Here is a 16,993-nt window from a genome sequence, read left to right as displayed (position 1 = left end):
ACACACTTCACAAATGGTGCTGGGTAGTTGGTTATTCACATGGGGAAAAACAATATCTACCTCACAGCATATCTGCAGGTCAATTCCTGGTGTACCAAGACTTGAGTGTGAGAAGTGGAACTATTGGAAGGACATAGCTCCTAGACCTTGGAGTAGTGAATGCTTCCTTAAGCAAGACACAAACAGACTAATCAGAGAAGAGAAGATTGACTTATTTGACATTAAAATTAAGATTTTTTTAAAGATTTTTATTTATTTATTTGATAGAGAGAGATCACAAGTAGGCAGAGAGGCAGGCAGAGAGAGAGGGGGAAGCAGGCTCCCCGCTGAGCAGAGAGCCTGATGTGGGGCTCAATCCCAGGACCCTGAGATCATGACCTGAACTGAAGGCAGAGGCTTAAACCACTGAGCCACCCAGGCGCCCCAAGATTTTTTTTTTTTAAAAGTAGGATCCACGTGGGGGTTGAACTCATGTCTCAGAGATCAAGACCTAGCTGAGATCAGGAGCCAAATGCTTGACTCACTGAGTTATGCAGGCACCCCAAGAATTTCTATTTTAAGGGAAATCAAAAACACAAATGGGGTGCTAATTTTTGTAATATATGTACTTAAGCGTAATATCCAAAATATATAAATAACTCCTATATTTCTAAGTAACTAACTTTACAAGATTAATCTAACATTGGCATTAAAGTGAGGAAAGTCCAGTACAATGAAGAAAATGTATAGGCTAATCTAGTGGATAAACTATTATACAAAAGACCTAAATAAAATATTGGTAAACTAAATTAGTAATATATTAAAAAGATGATAGTTGGACCAAATAAGGTTTATCCTAGGAATACATACTAATAGATTCCATTAACAGATTAAACAAGAAAAACATATTTCACTAGATGAAGAAAATCAGATAAGATTCAGTGCCTTTTCTTAAAAAGAAAATAGGGGCACCTGTCTGGCTTAGTTCAGCATGCAAATCTTGATCTTGAAGTTCTGAGTTCAAGGTCCACATTGGGTAAAGAATACTTAAAAAATAAATAAAAAGCTTCTGAAAAACAAAAAATTCTCTGGGCAAACCAGGAATAGAGAGGAACTCCTGAAACTTGACAAAATACTAAGAGCAACCAGCATATAAGTAAAAAGTTAGAAGGATTATTCAGCTTTGCAGTGAAGTACCTAGCTAATGCAATAAGACAAGAAAAAAATAATATAAGAAAAGAACAGGAAAAAAATTATTTACAGAAAAAATGGTCTATGTACAAAATTCAAGAGAATCTTCAGATAAGTTTTAGAAATGAAAGAAAACTCAGTAAGTACTTGCTAAGTACAAGGTAAATAAATTAAAATTCAATAGTATTCATACATACCTACAAAACAAGTAGAAACTGTGATAATAATCATTTTTACAATAGCACAATGTATATATAGTACCTAAAAATAAATACAACTAAAAGTTGTACAATTTTGCAGAAAAAATTATATATCTTAACTAAAGAGTACAAAAGAAGGGCTAAATAAAGAGATAAACAATGTTTATGAATGGAAAATCTCAGTATTCTAAAAGATACAAATTCTCACATTAATCTATAAATGTAATGCTATGCAGTAAACATCCTAAGAGTGTCTTCTTCCATAGAAACTGGCAATTAAAAAATTAAATTTTCAAAGCGGTTGATGAATAATCACTTTTCCCCAAATGTCCTGGTATTAATGCATGAAACCTGTGAATATGTTACCTTACACAGCAAAAAACTTTGCAGATGTGATTAAGTTAGGGATTTTTTTTTTAAGCTGGGATCTTGAGATGGAGAAATTATCCTGGATCATCTGGGTAGGCCCAAACACAAGGATCCTTATAAGAAGGAAGTGGGAAAGTCAGAGTGGAAAAAAAAGCCATGTGATCACAGAGAGAGAGATGGAAAGGCTCCAGAAGGAACATAGCTTGTTGACACTTTGATTTTATACTTCTGATTTCCAGAACTGTAAGAGAATCAATTTGTGTTGTTTTTCAGCCACTAAATTTGTGGTAATTTGTTATAAGAGCAACAGGAAACTGATACAGTAAAAAACAGTCCAAACAATTTTGAAGAAGATGAAGGAGGGAGATTTGTTTTTTAGGTATCAAGACTTTATATAAAACTATTAGGATTAAAACCATGTGGAACTGATACAGTTGGACAATGATAGCAATGAAACAGAAAAGAGCTGTAAACCTTCCTTGAGTACTTGGTACACTTGGTGTACTTGGTATTACAAATCAGTGAGGAAAAGAATAGACTCTTTGGTAAGTGGTGCTAGATTATGCATGAATTATATCTACATGTCCTGAAAGGATCAATACTGACAACATGTCTCCCAAAAAGGAAAACTAGAAATGATTTGAAGCATTATGACAACATTTGTATAAATTTTACACACACAAAATCACTCTATATAGTTAAGAGTGCATATATAAGCTGACAAAGACAACACAGGCATGGGGAGGATATGCCTGAGCATGAACACAGTGGTGACATCTGGAGAACAGTGAGCCTAGGGTGTGCCTACAATGATCTATGTCTTATACATTTTTGAAACAAATGTTTTTTTCTGAGTGTTAGGTACACAGATATGATATTTTCTATTTGAAATATTTCATAATTTAGAACTTTGTTTTTACATACTTTGTTTTTACATCAACTATAATTGAATTATTGTAGCAGAAATGGCCATCCATTTACCAAATACCATTCCCCTTTGTTCTTAGTAATAGATGCCTCTTAGAAAGAAGACCACGTTTTTCCTCATCTCCCATATGTTCAGAGACATGGCTGGGTGACCAAATTCCGGGTAAGGAAATGTATGTGGAAGTATGTGTGGGACTCGATGGAAGCTCTGTAACAGAAACTAGTTAAAGAGAGAGGAACCTCCTTTTAGGCCCCCTGCTGCTCCCTGAATTGCAGACACCCCGCTGGGATCCAGACTTGGACCATGAGGTGACCTTATTGATGGGTCATATTCTGAAGATGGAGAGACAGGAACATAGTCAAGGACTTGAGACTGGCTCCTTCTATGTGCAGCCACCATGCCGGCCCTGGGATTTTATATGAGCAAATAAGCTCTTGTGCTTAGGCCACTGTCTTGAGATTTCTGTTACTTCCAGGGAAGGAATGCAATTCCTAACTGATAGAGACATCATGTTCTTTGCTGTGGCCTAAGCAGAACATTACAGTGATTTTAGTGATTCAATTTACTTCGGATCCCATTCATTTTAATTGTATGTATGTATTTTTTAAGTAAAGTCTATGGCCAAGGTGGGGTTTGAATTCATGACCCCAAGATCAAGAGTCTCGTGCTCTACTGACTAAGCTGGCCAGGCACTCTGTCATTAATTTGAATTTTAGTTGGTGATGTTTATTCACAAGCCTACATATTGCAGACTCCACTCAGCACCACGCAATAATAAAGTATGCATTTCATATTTTATCTATAATTTTTAATTGTTAGGTAAAAAATTGTTAAGTAAAAAAATATGGAATATAATAACTTCTGTAGACAAAATATCCCCAAATAAGGTCTCCTGCTCAAAAGATTGTTAAAAACACATCTATTTTGTAGCCTCTATTTTAAGGTAGAAAATTTGTTTTATCTTAACAGCTGGCACCATAATTCTTTTGAGAGAAAAAACTATTTCTCTTGGGAAAATACATTTATGTTCTTTGGTAGAAGCTGAATCAAGTCTCTTGATTTCAACAAGAGCCAGCTCCAGATTTGAAAAAGGTGCAAATTACTGTGCATTACAGAGGGGAGAATTTTGCAGGTCCAGGGTTCAGTTTTGCAGGGCTTGGGGGTTAGAGGATGGGAAACATTCATGTGTGATAAAGGCTTCCCCAGGATCCCATATCTTCCTAACTCATAAACATTGCTCACCTTGATGTGCATATGTGTGCATGTATAACTCTATGACTCTATGGTAGTATACATTTGAGGCAGATAGAGACAGCATGAACAGTTACAGAAACAAGGGAATGCAGCTGATGTCTTGCTCACATTTTGGTTATCCTGTTATCCTCTGACAGTGGCTGTGGTTGGAAATAAACTACTTTAAAATGTAGTCAGAAGTTCCTCATCGTGGTGGTTGTCAAACCAACCTGCCTTGGTGCCAGAGACTGGGAAAGAATTGTAAACCAATCTAGGCTTTTAATATGGAAGCCAAGGGGCACCTGGGTGGCTCAGTGGATTAAGCCTCTGCCTTTGGCTCAGGTCATGATCCCGGGGTACTGGGATCGAGCCCCGCATTGGGCTCTCTGCTCAGGAGGGAGCCTGCTTCCCCCCATCTCTCTCTCTCTTCCTGTCTCTCTGCCTACTTGTGATCTCTGTCTGTCAAATAAATAAAATCTTTAAAAAAAAATATGGAAGCCAAAATCTTGAATAAATTATTTGCAAATATAATTTAACAGTACTTTTTTTTAAAAGATTTTATTTATTTGACAGACAGAGATCACAAATGGGCAGAAAGGCAGGCTGAGAGAGAGAGAGGGGGAAGCAGGCTCCCTACTTGAGCGGAGAGCCTGATGCAGGGCTCGATCCCAGGACCCTGGGATCATGACGTGAGTCAAAGGCATAGGCTTTAACCCACTGAGCCACCCAGGCACCCCTTAACAGTACTTTTAAAAGAGATCAATTTATTTATTTGAGAGAGAGAGAGAGCAAGCAAGAAAACAGGGGGGAGGGGCTGAAGGAAAGGGAGAGAGAGAATCCCAAGCAGGCTCCCTGCTGAGTGCAGAGCCATAATTGGGCTCCATCCCACACTCCTGATACCATGACCAAAGCTGAAATCAAGAGTCAGTCGTTAACTGACTGAGCTACCCAGGTACCCCTAATTTAACAATACTTTTAAAGAATAATATAGATCAGCAAAGCATCTCAGGAATGCAAAAATAATTCAATAATAAGAAATCTAAGGACATAATTCATATATGTATTAAACAGAAAATAAATCATATTTTCTCCCTTGATGCGAAAAAAATTTTCTACTTTCAGCACCCATTTCAGATTTTAAAACTATATTAGAAGCATTAAAAATTTTCCCCTTTACATATGATTGCAAATATGTGTATGTCAAAGTACCAGGTAACATCATATTTGATGCTGAAGACAATGGATCAATAAAGGAAAACAACAGATGAAACTGACCAGGCACTCACGCTGGTTCTTCCTTTTCCCTCATAAAATCATTTATTATTTTCACTTTGTCTTCTATTTTCCCCAATCCCTGTTTATTGCTGGGATTTCCATTGCTCAGCAAACAAGATGGTGAGAAGAAGCGTAGAAAACATATACCTGGGTTCCTCCTATGTATCTTTTTCACCTGCCTCTTTTTTGTTGGGTGTATTATGGTGATTTTTACTGATTTTTCTCCCATTCACCTTCCTTGTTCTTATACTGTTTATGGTGGTCAGAACTGGGATGAATTAGAAGCATCTAGGACCCTGCTCAATCAAGAGGATAGTGGGAATCTTCTGGCTCGCGATCTCTCTCTCTCTCTCTCTCTCTCTCTCTCTCTGATGGGATTTGGATTTTTTCTCATTAAACTTTTATTTTAGGGGCACCTGGGTAGTTCAGTCATTAAGCATCTGCCTTCGGCTCAGATCATGTCCTGGAGTCCTAGGATTGAGCTTGAGCTCTCTGTTTGGCGGGAAGCCTGCTTCTTTCTCTCCCACTCCCCCTGCTTGTGATCCCTGTCTTGCTGCATCTCTGTCAAATAAATAAATAAATAAATAAAACCTTTGAAGGAAAAAAAAAACCTTTTGTTTTAATAGGTCTCAAAATTCTGTTACAGATTTTTGGTCAGGTTGCTTCCATTAAAAAGTACTGATTTTAAAAACGAATTACTTAAAACCGCCACACATACACACACACAAAACAAATGGTCCACAAAACATTCCTCTTTCCCTCTGAAGGTTTTACAATGGATTTATCAATAACCAGTCGCAGACTGTTAAACTTAAATGGCCAAATTGACAAAACAGTTCTGAGATGTTCCTCTACCACTGTTGAAGACTGGGGAGGCAGGTATTGGGTATAATACTCATTTAGCCTCCTGAGCTTTCTGGGCAGACTTGGTGACCTGGCCAGCTCCAGCTGCCTTCTTGTCCACTGCTTTGATGACACCCCCAACAGCCATCTGTCTCATGTCACCAACAGCAAAACAGTCCAGAGAAGGATAGTCAAAGAAGCTTTCAACACACATAGACTTGCCAGGAACCATACCAATGATGGAAGCATCATCAGATTTCAACAACTTGGAACCATCTTTTGGCTTTTGTTCTAAAACAACAATCAATCTTCTCTTTCAGCACAGCAGAATTACAAACAATGAGAACTGTGTGACAATCCAGCCCACATGCCTATCCAGCACTGATCTGGCCTGGATGGTTCAGGGTAATCACCTGAGCCAGATGCTTTGGTTGGTGGGTCAAATTTGCTGTGATGTGACCCACAATGCCACAACAATCTGACAGATACATTCTGGACACCGAAGCCCGTATTGTTCCCAGGAAGAACTTCACTCAAAGCTTCATGGTGCATTTCAATAAACTTTACTTCAACTGTAACATTGACTGGAGCAAAGATAACCACCATGACAGGTTTAAGAACACCAGACTCCACTCAGCCCACAGGGACAGTACCAATGCCACCAACTTTGTAGATGTCCCGGAGAGGCAGACACAGGAGCTTGTCAATTGGATAAGCTGGTGGCAGAACGCAACCCAGAATGTCAAGCACTGTGGTTCCACTGGCATTCCCATCTTTATGGGTGAATTTCCATCCCTAGAACCAAGGCATGTTAGTGTTTGGTTCCAGCATGTTGTCACCATTCCAACCAGAAACTGGCATAAATGCTACTGCTGGGGTTGTAGCCAACTTCCTTAATGATTTCTTCATATCTCTTCCGGCTATAGGGTGGTTCAGTGGCATCCATTTTGTTAACACTGATAATTAATTGTTTTACACCCAGTGTGTAAGCCAGAAGTCATGCTCACAAATCTGCCAGTTCTTGGAGATACCAGTTTCAAATTCACCAACACCAGTGGCAGCAATCAGGACAGCACAGAAAGCCCAAGATGTGCTTGTAATTATATTTTTGACAAAGGCTCTGCCTCTTGGGACATCATTGATGGTCACATAATACTTTGTTCATCTCATATTTCCACAGGGAGATATCAATGGTGATACCACGTTCATGTTCAGCTTTAAGTTTATCCAAGACCCAGGCATACTTGAAGGAGCCCTTTCCCTTCTCAGCAGCCTTCTTCTCAAATTTTTGAATAGTTCTTTTGTCAATCCCACCACATTTATAGATTAGACAACCAGTAATGGTAGGCTTCCAGAATCATCCAATGATGACAATGTTGATATGAGTCTTTTCCTTTTGCATTTTGGTTTAGGCTTAGTGGTGGCTTTCACCACACCCATGTCCTGGTGGCAAACCCGTTGCAGAAAAGTTGATGCGAGTTTTTAAAGACTATAATGTGAATGAGACAACTCCCCCCGACTCCTGTACACATGCACCTTTTAAAAATTGCTACTGCATCATTAATCCTTCCATTTTTGTGGTCATTAATTTTTTTTTTAAGATTTTACTTATATATTTGAGGGACAGAGAGAGATAATGAGAAGGGAAGGGTCAGAGGGAGAAGCAGACTCCCTGCTGAGCAGGGAGCCCTATGTGGGACTTGATCTGGGGACTCCAGGATCATGACCCGAGCCAAAGGCAGTTGCTTAACCGACTGAGCCACCCAGGGCCCCTGTGGTCATTAATTTTGAGGAGAGATGATCTTTCTTTTTTTCTTTTTTAAATCCTGCTTTGGGGGGGATTTTTTTAAAAGATTTTTTTTATTTATTTGACAGACAGAGATCACAAGTAGATGGAGAGGCAGGCAGAGAGAGAGAGAAAGCAGGCTCCCTGCTGAGCAGAGACCCCCAATGCAGGGCTCAATCCCAGGACTCTGGGATCACAACCTGAGTCGAAGACAGAGGCTTAACCCACTGAGCCACCCAGGTGCCCCGAGAGATGAACTTTCTGAACTCTCTGACCATTTTACCCCCCAAGGTCTAGAATAGACACATAATTTAAAAAGAGAAACTGGCAACTTTCATAGGAGGGTGAAGGATCTGTAGCAGTCGTATTTGGATAAAGACCCAATTCTGTTTTATCTATAAAATGGGAACCCCTGGACCCTGCAGTATTGGGTTGAATATAAGCCTGGCTGCCAGTAAGTTCAGAAGCTCTTATCCAGGTGAGAAGATTTCAGAAACCAGGTATGTTACTGGGGAATGCAGGATAGGAACTAGAGAGGGATCTTTTTGTCCATCTTCAGAACTTGCCACAAAATGTTGCAGCAACAGGAGCCTCAGAGAAGCCACAGAGATTCAAGAAGAAATTTATGAAGTCAACACCTTCAGTGGTGGATTGAGTAGATTTAGAGCTGTCAACCCACTGGTGCCTGTGGCAGAATGCCTGGAAACATTCAGATGGCAACTCGGCAGTAGAGAGTGTTGTCAGGAATCATATGTCAGATCTCTAAACACACACTGACAGAAGGAGGAAAGACCTCTGCATATGTGTGAAACCAGAGAGACTTGTGCCACAAGCACAGGGCAGACGGGGAGCTACTGGAAGCAGTCTGTGAAATTGGGCTCTGTTGGAGCAAGTTACCAGGAAAACAGAGCACTACTGAGGAAACCAAGAGATGCCTTGATTCTGTTAAGGAAGCTAAATTCAAGAGAAGGAGAGGAAAGAAACAGGATTGAGAGTCTTCTAGAACCCAGACCTGGTAGCAGAGTGCTCAGATGTGGGCAGTGGAGTAGAATCAGGCATAACCCAGGATGCTAAATTCTTGACTACAAACTTCTAGAGAGTGAGGATAGGCATATCTCATTGCTGAGCAGGAAGGCCCTTGGAGCAAGTCCAAGGCCATGATCAAGACTATGCCCCACTTCTTCTCTAGTGTGGGGCTTTAAGTCATAGTTAGGGTGTGATGACCAACAGGCCTTGGTAGGAAAAGATTCAAGGGGCGCCTGGGTGGCTCAGTGGATTAAAGCCTCTGCCTTCAGCTCAGGTCATGATCTCAGGGTCCTGGGATGGAGCCCCGCATCGGGTTTTCTGGCAGGGAGACCGCTTCCCACCCCCACCCCTCTCTCTGCCTACTTGTGATCTCTGTCTGTCAAATAAATAAATAAAATCTTAAAAAAAAAAAAAAAGGAAAACATTCAAGTTTGTGGCTTTGGGGGCTCACATGTATATCTTTGAGTATGAAATGTATATCTTTGAAATGTATATCTTTGCATTGGCTGCAAAGAGGATGGGCTTGTAGATATATATAGATTTACCTGTTTATCTATCAACGTATAAGATACTGTCCTTGTGGTAAAGTCCCTACTTTTGTCACACAGATATCAAGAAAGGCAAAGGCATTTGAGCCAAAGAAGATTTTTTTGGCACCCTGGTCCTCTCTCTTTCTGTCTCTCTTTGCTCCTCTGCTCTTGCAAAAGAAAAACCTTGGACAGACTAGTTGAATAGTGGAGCAATTAGTGATGTCTGCAGGTGGAAGAGTGCTAGAGATGGAGTGGTATTGTTTGCCTTGTTTCAGGCTCTGGAGTAGTCAGAATAAAGGCTCCCAAAGATGTTCACACCCTAACCCCTGGAATTGAGTATGTCACCTTGGTGGGATTTTGCAGATGTGATTAAGGACTTTGAGATGAGGAGTTTATTCTGGATCATCTGGGTGGATCCAAAGTAATTGCAAGGTCTTTATAAAAGGGAGGCTTGAGGGTCAATGTCAGAGAGAGAGAGGTTCTACAGCACTGGCTTTGAAGATGGAGAAGAGGCCACAAGCCAATGACCTTGAACGAAATGACCTTCAGAAGCTGGAAATGTTAAGGAAAGACATTCTCCCCTAAGAGCCTCCAGAAGGAATGCAGCCCTGCCATTTCATTTCAGACTTAGGACCTCCACCAATGAGATAATAAATCTGTGTTGTTTTCAGCCACCCAGTCTGTGGTGATTTATTCCAGTGGCCAGAGGGAACTCATATTGATTTCTACTCAGCCCCGCAAGAAGGAGTGTTCTTAACTATGGAGCCTCAGCCCAGGCCTACTGAATCTAACACTCTAAGGAAACTGTGGTTTTAAAATCTCTCCAGATAATTTTGATACCCAGCCAGGGGTGACAACTGCATCTATAGAGGCTCTTTTCTTCCTTGCCTGACATGACTGGAGACTCAGGCCTCAGGGCATGTGTTTGGAGAGGGATTTATGTTGAACCAGGAACACAATCCCTTTGTGAAGCAGAGAACATAATTTCAAGATATTGTAGAGGAACAAAAATCCTTTTTCCTATACTCTCTTTGGTTCTCTGGCTGGGGCCCTATAAACCGGGCTGACAAAACACAAGTCAACATGAGAAAACCAAGCAGAAGTTCATTAGCATATGCACCACCCTTACACCTGGACCACTCAGAGATGAGTAACTCAAAGGGGTGGTAAGAACTTAGGCTCATGAAACATCTCAGCAAGGGAACACTAAAGTGTTAGAGAAGCAGCAAGACAAAGGAAAAGAACTTTGAGTCTCTGGGGGCTCCCAATTGTGGGAAGGCACATTATGGAAAACTAATGGTAAATAAAAGCTTGTTGGTAAAGATTGTTATATAGACTCCTCTTGTGCTGTCTCCAGGCTGATTAAAGTCTAAAATTGTCTCTAGTGATTAATTTTGGTCCTTACCAGTAATGAGGAGATGAGGACAACTTTGTAAATGTATGTACTGCTTTTAGGCAAATTGGTGTGGCAGGGAGGTGGGCAGATAGCTTTTCCTGTATCTTTGTCTTCTCAATTGCCTTTAGCTCAAAATAATCATTTTGTGCAAGTAGCATATTTTGGGGTGGTATGTTCTGACACTCTACAATACCTAATACCTTAACTATTTCCCATAATCTAGTATGATTCATCCAGTTTTTTAAAAAAGATTTTACTTTTTTGTCAGTGAGACAGTGAGAGAGAGCACAAGCAGGGGGAGCAGCAGGCAGAGGGAGAGGCAAGCTCCCCACTGAGCAAGGAGCCTCATGTGGGACTTGATCCCAGGGCCCTGAGATCATGACCCAAGTGGAAGATAGATGCTTAACTGACTGAGTCACCCAGGTGTCCCAATTCATCCATTTCTTTTGAACACTAAGAAGGCACAATAAAGATAATTAAAAATCTAAATTTTAAATCTTGGAACACTACATCAAAAACTAATAATGTTTTGTATGGTGATGAACATAACACATTAAAATTTTTTAAAAAAAATCTAAATTTTAACAATTTCAAATTCATCTTTTGTGGCATTTTAGGGTGGTGGCTTAAGATTTAATCTATTTTTAGGAGAAAAAAATGTTACTACTTGAAAGGAAAATATATAATATGTGACTAATAAGTATTAGGAAAAAAACCCCAAATCCTAAGAAAATGTCTTCATTTTTCCTTCACACACCTTCTTCTGGGAACAGCACAGGTGAGAATACTCAGTGAGGTGCCACCAGGATCTTAATGTCTATCAGTTATTTGTCCTTCTACAAAGGATGAACACAAATGTAATTCCAAAGAGAAATTCAAGTGTTTTCTTGATGAATTGTTAAAAAAGGTAAGTGCATTTCTTTCTATAGTTGTTGTGCCTAGATTAGTGCCCAACTAAGAAGAGAATGCCTAATGGACTATCTGATTAAAGTACAATTTCATTAAAATAATCACTAGTTTTATGCCAATTCATAGTTACCATGTAATACTACCAATTTGTTTTTAAAAAGAGCTCCAGAAGACTGTAAGACTTAAGTAAAAGCCCTACATTGCACCACAGAATGATAGAACATTGGACTTGATTAATCACAACACCTGTTGCACGAATTAATCTACCATGAAGAATTAATGGGAATCCCCTTCAAGAAGAACACCAAGGAGAGAAAAGATGAAAAACCTGATTTACAAAAACAGGCAGTGGGCAGGGCTTGACCTAGGGGCTCACTTTGCCAATCCCTATTCTAGAGCTAAAAGTGTGGTTTACATTTTAAAACAATTCAGAGAAGTCAAAGGAATAATAAGTCAGGATATGTGAAAATTCTAGGAAATTCAAATTTCCGTGTCCATAAACAAAGTTTACTGGATGGGACGCCTGGGTGGCTCAGTTGGTTAAGCAGCTGCCTTCGGCTCAGGTCAGGATCGAGTCCCACATCGGGCTCCTTGCTCGGCAGGGAGCCTGCTTCTCCCTCTGCCTCTGCCTGCCTCTTTGTCTGCCTGTGCTCGCTCGCTCTCTCTCCCTCTGTCTCTGGCAAATAAATAAATAAAATCTTTAAAAAAAAAAAAAGTTTACTGGAGCTTGGTCATGCCTGTCCATCTGTGTGCTGCCCAGAGTTGCTTTTGCTGGACGACGGCAGTGTTGAGTGGCCGTGACAGAGACTGCATGGCCCATGAACCTGGAGCATCTACTATCTGGTCTGACTATGTGAATTAAAACTCCGCTCCCTACTTTGTAGTCATGTCACCTTGGACAAGTCCCTCTAAGCCTGAATTCCTTCTCTGTAAATATGCAGGTTAACGCTAGGGTCCAAGTGGGGAGGATTCAGTAAGAGGTAAAGGTCTCCTGGGGACTTGCACACAGAAGGATCCTTATTGGATCATTTCCACTGGTCACGTTAAAATAAAGATCTCAGGATGCTTACAGCTTAAAATCAAGTGTCCTCCGATCAGACCTCTGAGATGATTTTTGGAGACAACTTAGGAAGACTAAGAATGAAAAAGCAAGAATAAGCCATGTAAAAATGGGAAAAATAGAGTTTGGAGTAGGAAGTTTTGATCCTCAGAATCCTCATTTGTCAAATAAGATGTAAGACATAAAATACACAGAGTTGCCAAAGTAATATACTTAGAACTTACTTATACTAAAAAATTATTTTTCAATCTCAAATCTATATTTTACTAGGTACACTATATTTTTATTTGCTAAGTCTGTCAACCCTATATACAAACTTTAGTAATTTTTCAAAAAATATCTACATATGATCTTTATTAAGAAATACATTCTAGGGGTGCCTGGGTGGCTCAGTGGGTTAAAGCCTCTGCCTTTGGCTCAGGTCATGATCTCAGGGTCCTGGGATTGAACCCCACATTGGGCTCTTTGCTCTGCAGGGAGCCTGCTTCCTCCTCTCTCTCTGCCTACTTGTGATCTCTGTCAAATAAATAAATAAAATCTTAAAAAAAAAAAAAGAAATACATTCTATCAGTCTCTCATTTCCTCCCAAATTTTCTTCTTTTTTAAATTAACATGTAATGTATTATTCGCCCCAGGGGTACAGGTCTGTGAATCATCAGTCTTACACAATTCACAGCACTCACCATAGCACATACCCTCTCCAGTGTCCATAATCCTCAACCCTCTCCTTACCCCCCCAACCCCCAGCAAGTCTGTTTGTTTCGTGAGATTAAGTCTCTTATGGTTTGTCTCCCTCCCAATGCCATCTTGTTTCGTTTTTTCCCTCCCTACCCGCTGTGACTCCCCACCCTACCTCTCAAATTCTCCATATCAGAGAGATCATATGAGAATTCTTTCTCTGATTTACTCATTTCACTTAGCATAATACCCTTTAGTTCCATCCATGTCGTTGCAAATGGCAAGATTTCGTATTTTGTTTTGTTTTTTAATGGCTGCATCCCTAGATGTCCATCAACAGATGAATGGATAAAGAAGATGTGGTATATATATATAAAATGGAATACTGTCCTTCCAAACATTCCTATGAAAAAATCACTCTGCTTTGTGTTATAAAAGGGGACCAAGAATGTGTAATTTTAGAACCTACTAAAATTTCAAACTGACAGCTAGAGGGAGCCAAACTGATAAAGAAATAGAAATGATACCCTATATCCTGGACTGATTAGTCTTCCTGCACAGATTCAAAAGGAGCCCTATGTGAGAATTAATCATTCTTCTGAAAAGTATGCATATTTTGTTTTCTTAAACTAACATAATTAACACATTCAATGTATTTATTTATTTATTTTAAAGATTTTACTTATTTACTTGACAGACAGAGATCACAAGTAGGCAGAGAGAGGAGGAAGCAGGCTCCCTGCTGAGCAGAGAGCCAGATGCGGGGCTCGATCCCAGGACACTGGGATCATGACCTGAGCCAAAAACAGAGGCTTTAACCCACTGAGCCACCCAGGCATCCCAGCATACTCAATATTTTTAAAAGGTAACAAACACAAATGGGTTTCAACAAAAGTATCCTTTGTGTTAACCTTTTCCATTTACTCCCGGGGGAAAGACGTAGGTGAACCAGGTAGTAGAGCACAGACTCCAATGAAATACATGAATTCCAAATTCTAAGATTGATTACATAATGCATTTAACATTTTACATAAGAATCTAATCTGAGGGATGATTTAGTGAGTCTGAAACAGCACAGGAAATCTTCCAAATCTCTCCTCTCAGCCCAGGAGATGTCATCCTCCCCATTAGTTCTCTCATTAGAGGGGAAATCTTAGCACACATCTGTCTTGCTGTTCCTCCCCACACCTAAAAGAGGAGGGATTTTTCTATTTTCCCTTTCCTTTTTAAGGGATTCCCTTACACTCTGGTTTAAAGTAAAATTGTTCTACTTTCAAATCCATTCTTCAATCCATTGATCATCCATTGTTCAAAATTATGTGGTTGTAATATTCTCTGAGCCAGCCAAATTTGCCATTTGAAACATAAAGAGAGAGTATTTGGAATACTTTCTCTTTCTCTTTGAAAACATGTTTTGTAAGCCTGGATCTTCAAAACTCTCAAAAACAAAGACCTAGACTGCAAAAAACATGTAATATTTTCTCTTTGCTTTTCTGCCCTAAGAACAATAATCCAACCTGAGGCAAATGGATACTGCCAACGGACGAGAGGGAGGTCATACTTGGAGGCAGAAGAAGAAAAGCACACCATGTGTTTGAAAGGTAATATCCATTACAGCGATTATTCAGCACCAAAGTCAACCCAGCTTTATTTTATCAAATATTTCTTTTTTTAAAAAAATATTTTATTTATTTGACAGAGAGAAATCTCAACTAGGCAGAGAGGCAGGAGGAAGCAGGCCCCCTGGGGAGCAGAGAGCCCAATGCAGGGCTCGATCCCAAGACTCTGGGATCATGACCTGAGCTGAAGGCAGAGGCCCTAACCCACTGAGCCACCCAGGCGCCCCTTTTATCAAATATTTCTTACACCTGATGTTTACCCAGTAGTTATTCAGATACAAGCAAGCAGAAATAGTTCCTACGGTCTTGCACATGTAATCTAAGGTAGGATGTACAAATGTCCCCATTATCTGGAGGTCATCCAACCCTCCATGAACATTGGAAGAAACAAATGGAAACTATTTCTCCATGCCTGAAGTAAGTATAGTAGAAGATTAACTAGGAATCTAAGTGGAAAAATAATTTTTCTAAAAGAATTTTTCAAATGATCATTCATTGTTAAAAATTATGGCACTGAGGGGTGCCTGGGTGGCTCAGTTGGTTGGGCAGCTGCCTTTGGCTCAGGTCAATGTCCCAGGGTTCTGGGATCTAGCCACATCGGGCTCCCTGCTACATGGGGAGCCTGGTCCTCCCTCTCTCTCTGCCTGATGCTCTGCCTGCTTGTGCTCTGTCAAATAAATAAATAAAATCTTAAAAAAACCCAAAAACCTCTCTCTGCCCCTCCCACTCATGTTCTCTTTCTCTCTCTCTCTCAAACAAAATAAATAAAATAAAATAAACTTAAAAAAATTATGCCACTGAAATAATGAAAGAACTCTTTTTTTTTTTTTTTTTTTTTTATGAAAGAACTCTTGATCGGGGGCAGGAGCGTGGTGATCATGCCATCTGCTGGATGACTGGTTAATGTCGGGTGACCCCTTGCTGAGAGCTGGGCACCAGGAGACGGGCAGGACTAGCCAACCATCTTGCTAGTAACCTAGGAGCTGGAACAATGATGTCTTGGGAGTTAGTAACTGTTTTAAAGGATTGACTCGCAGTTTGCAAGTATATAGTAAACATCTGTGGATATAAACAAAAACCAACAAAATGAGAAAAGCAAAAGCTGTTTATTGTACGCTTGCTATAGTAAGGGAGACAGCCACAGTCCTTGTGTTTTGGCGGGGACTCGAAGGCAAGCAGAGGAGTGGGAAAGCTTTATAAAGTGCACAAAGGGGAGGCTTCAGGAATGCCCGATGGGGGGCTGTTGGCATGGGGAGGCAGGAGGAAGGCTGCCTGTGAGCAGGGCATCTTAGGTGACTGGTTAGGGGGGTCTACTTGGCTTTCTCTGGTTGGTCCTAAATTGGAAGCAGGGACAAAACTTAGAGAAGCTGTCAGTCATTAATCAAGTCCTGGCCATTTTAGGCTGATTGTTACAGAAGTTTTTGTTTAGCTTCCTGCATTGTCACTATAGATAGTGATCTTGTTCCCTGTAAGTCGGATTTAAAGCGGGCTGGCTTCCTGGGTTGTTTATTATAGATAAGAGGTTGGTTTCCTGGGCACGTTGCTGCAGGTTGTGGGTCAACGTTTTATTTTCATATGTAGTCTGACCGTTGCTCATTTGTCTATTCAGCCTCTCATATCCCATTCCTTACTCTATATAATGGAAAGAAAAACTAAGCAAACACCCAAAAGGTGTTGGTGATAGGTCAGTCTTTACATTTTAATCATCATGTTCTTTAGGAATTAAGATATTTTAACTTCAGGTATATTCTTCATTCAAATATGTCAGGGTGCAGATCTCAGAGAGAAATCATTTATGTTCTAAAATGAGTGTCCTAAAATCATACGCTTTATTAGGTAGACTGCAAAGGTATATATACTATTATATACCACCCATTAGAATGTGAGCTCCATGAAGGACAAAACCAGCACTTTTCCCCTGGCACGAAGAGCAGGGTCTGATACACAGTAGGCACAAAAGAAATACTTATT

The 16,993-nt window shown here is 40.1% G+C and overlaps 1 pseudogene; it reads right to left on the bottom strand.

The window, feature by feature from the left end:
• Window positions 1-6,070: 6,070 nt before the first annotated feature.
• Window positions 6,071-7,420, bottom strand: LOC122891746 (annotated as a pseudogene).
• Window positions 7,421-16,993: the final 9,573 nt, after the last annotated feature.

The sequence above is a fragment of the Neovison vison genome, chromosome 12 (assembly GCF_020171115.1).
Source record: "Neovison vison isolate M4711 chromosome 12, ASM_NN_V1, whole genome shotgun sequence".
In the NCBI taxonomy this organism is placed as follows: Eukaryota; Metazoa; Chordata; class Mammalia; order Carnivora; family Mustelidae; genus Neogale; species Neogale vison.
The sequence above is the reverse complement of the archived record's forward strand: the minus strand, read 5'-3'. Positions and strand labels throughout refer to the sequence as shown.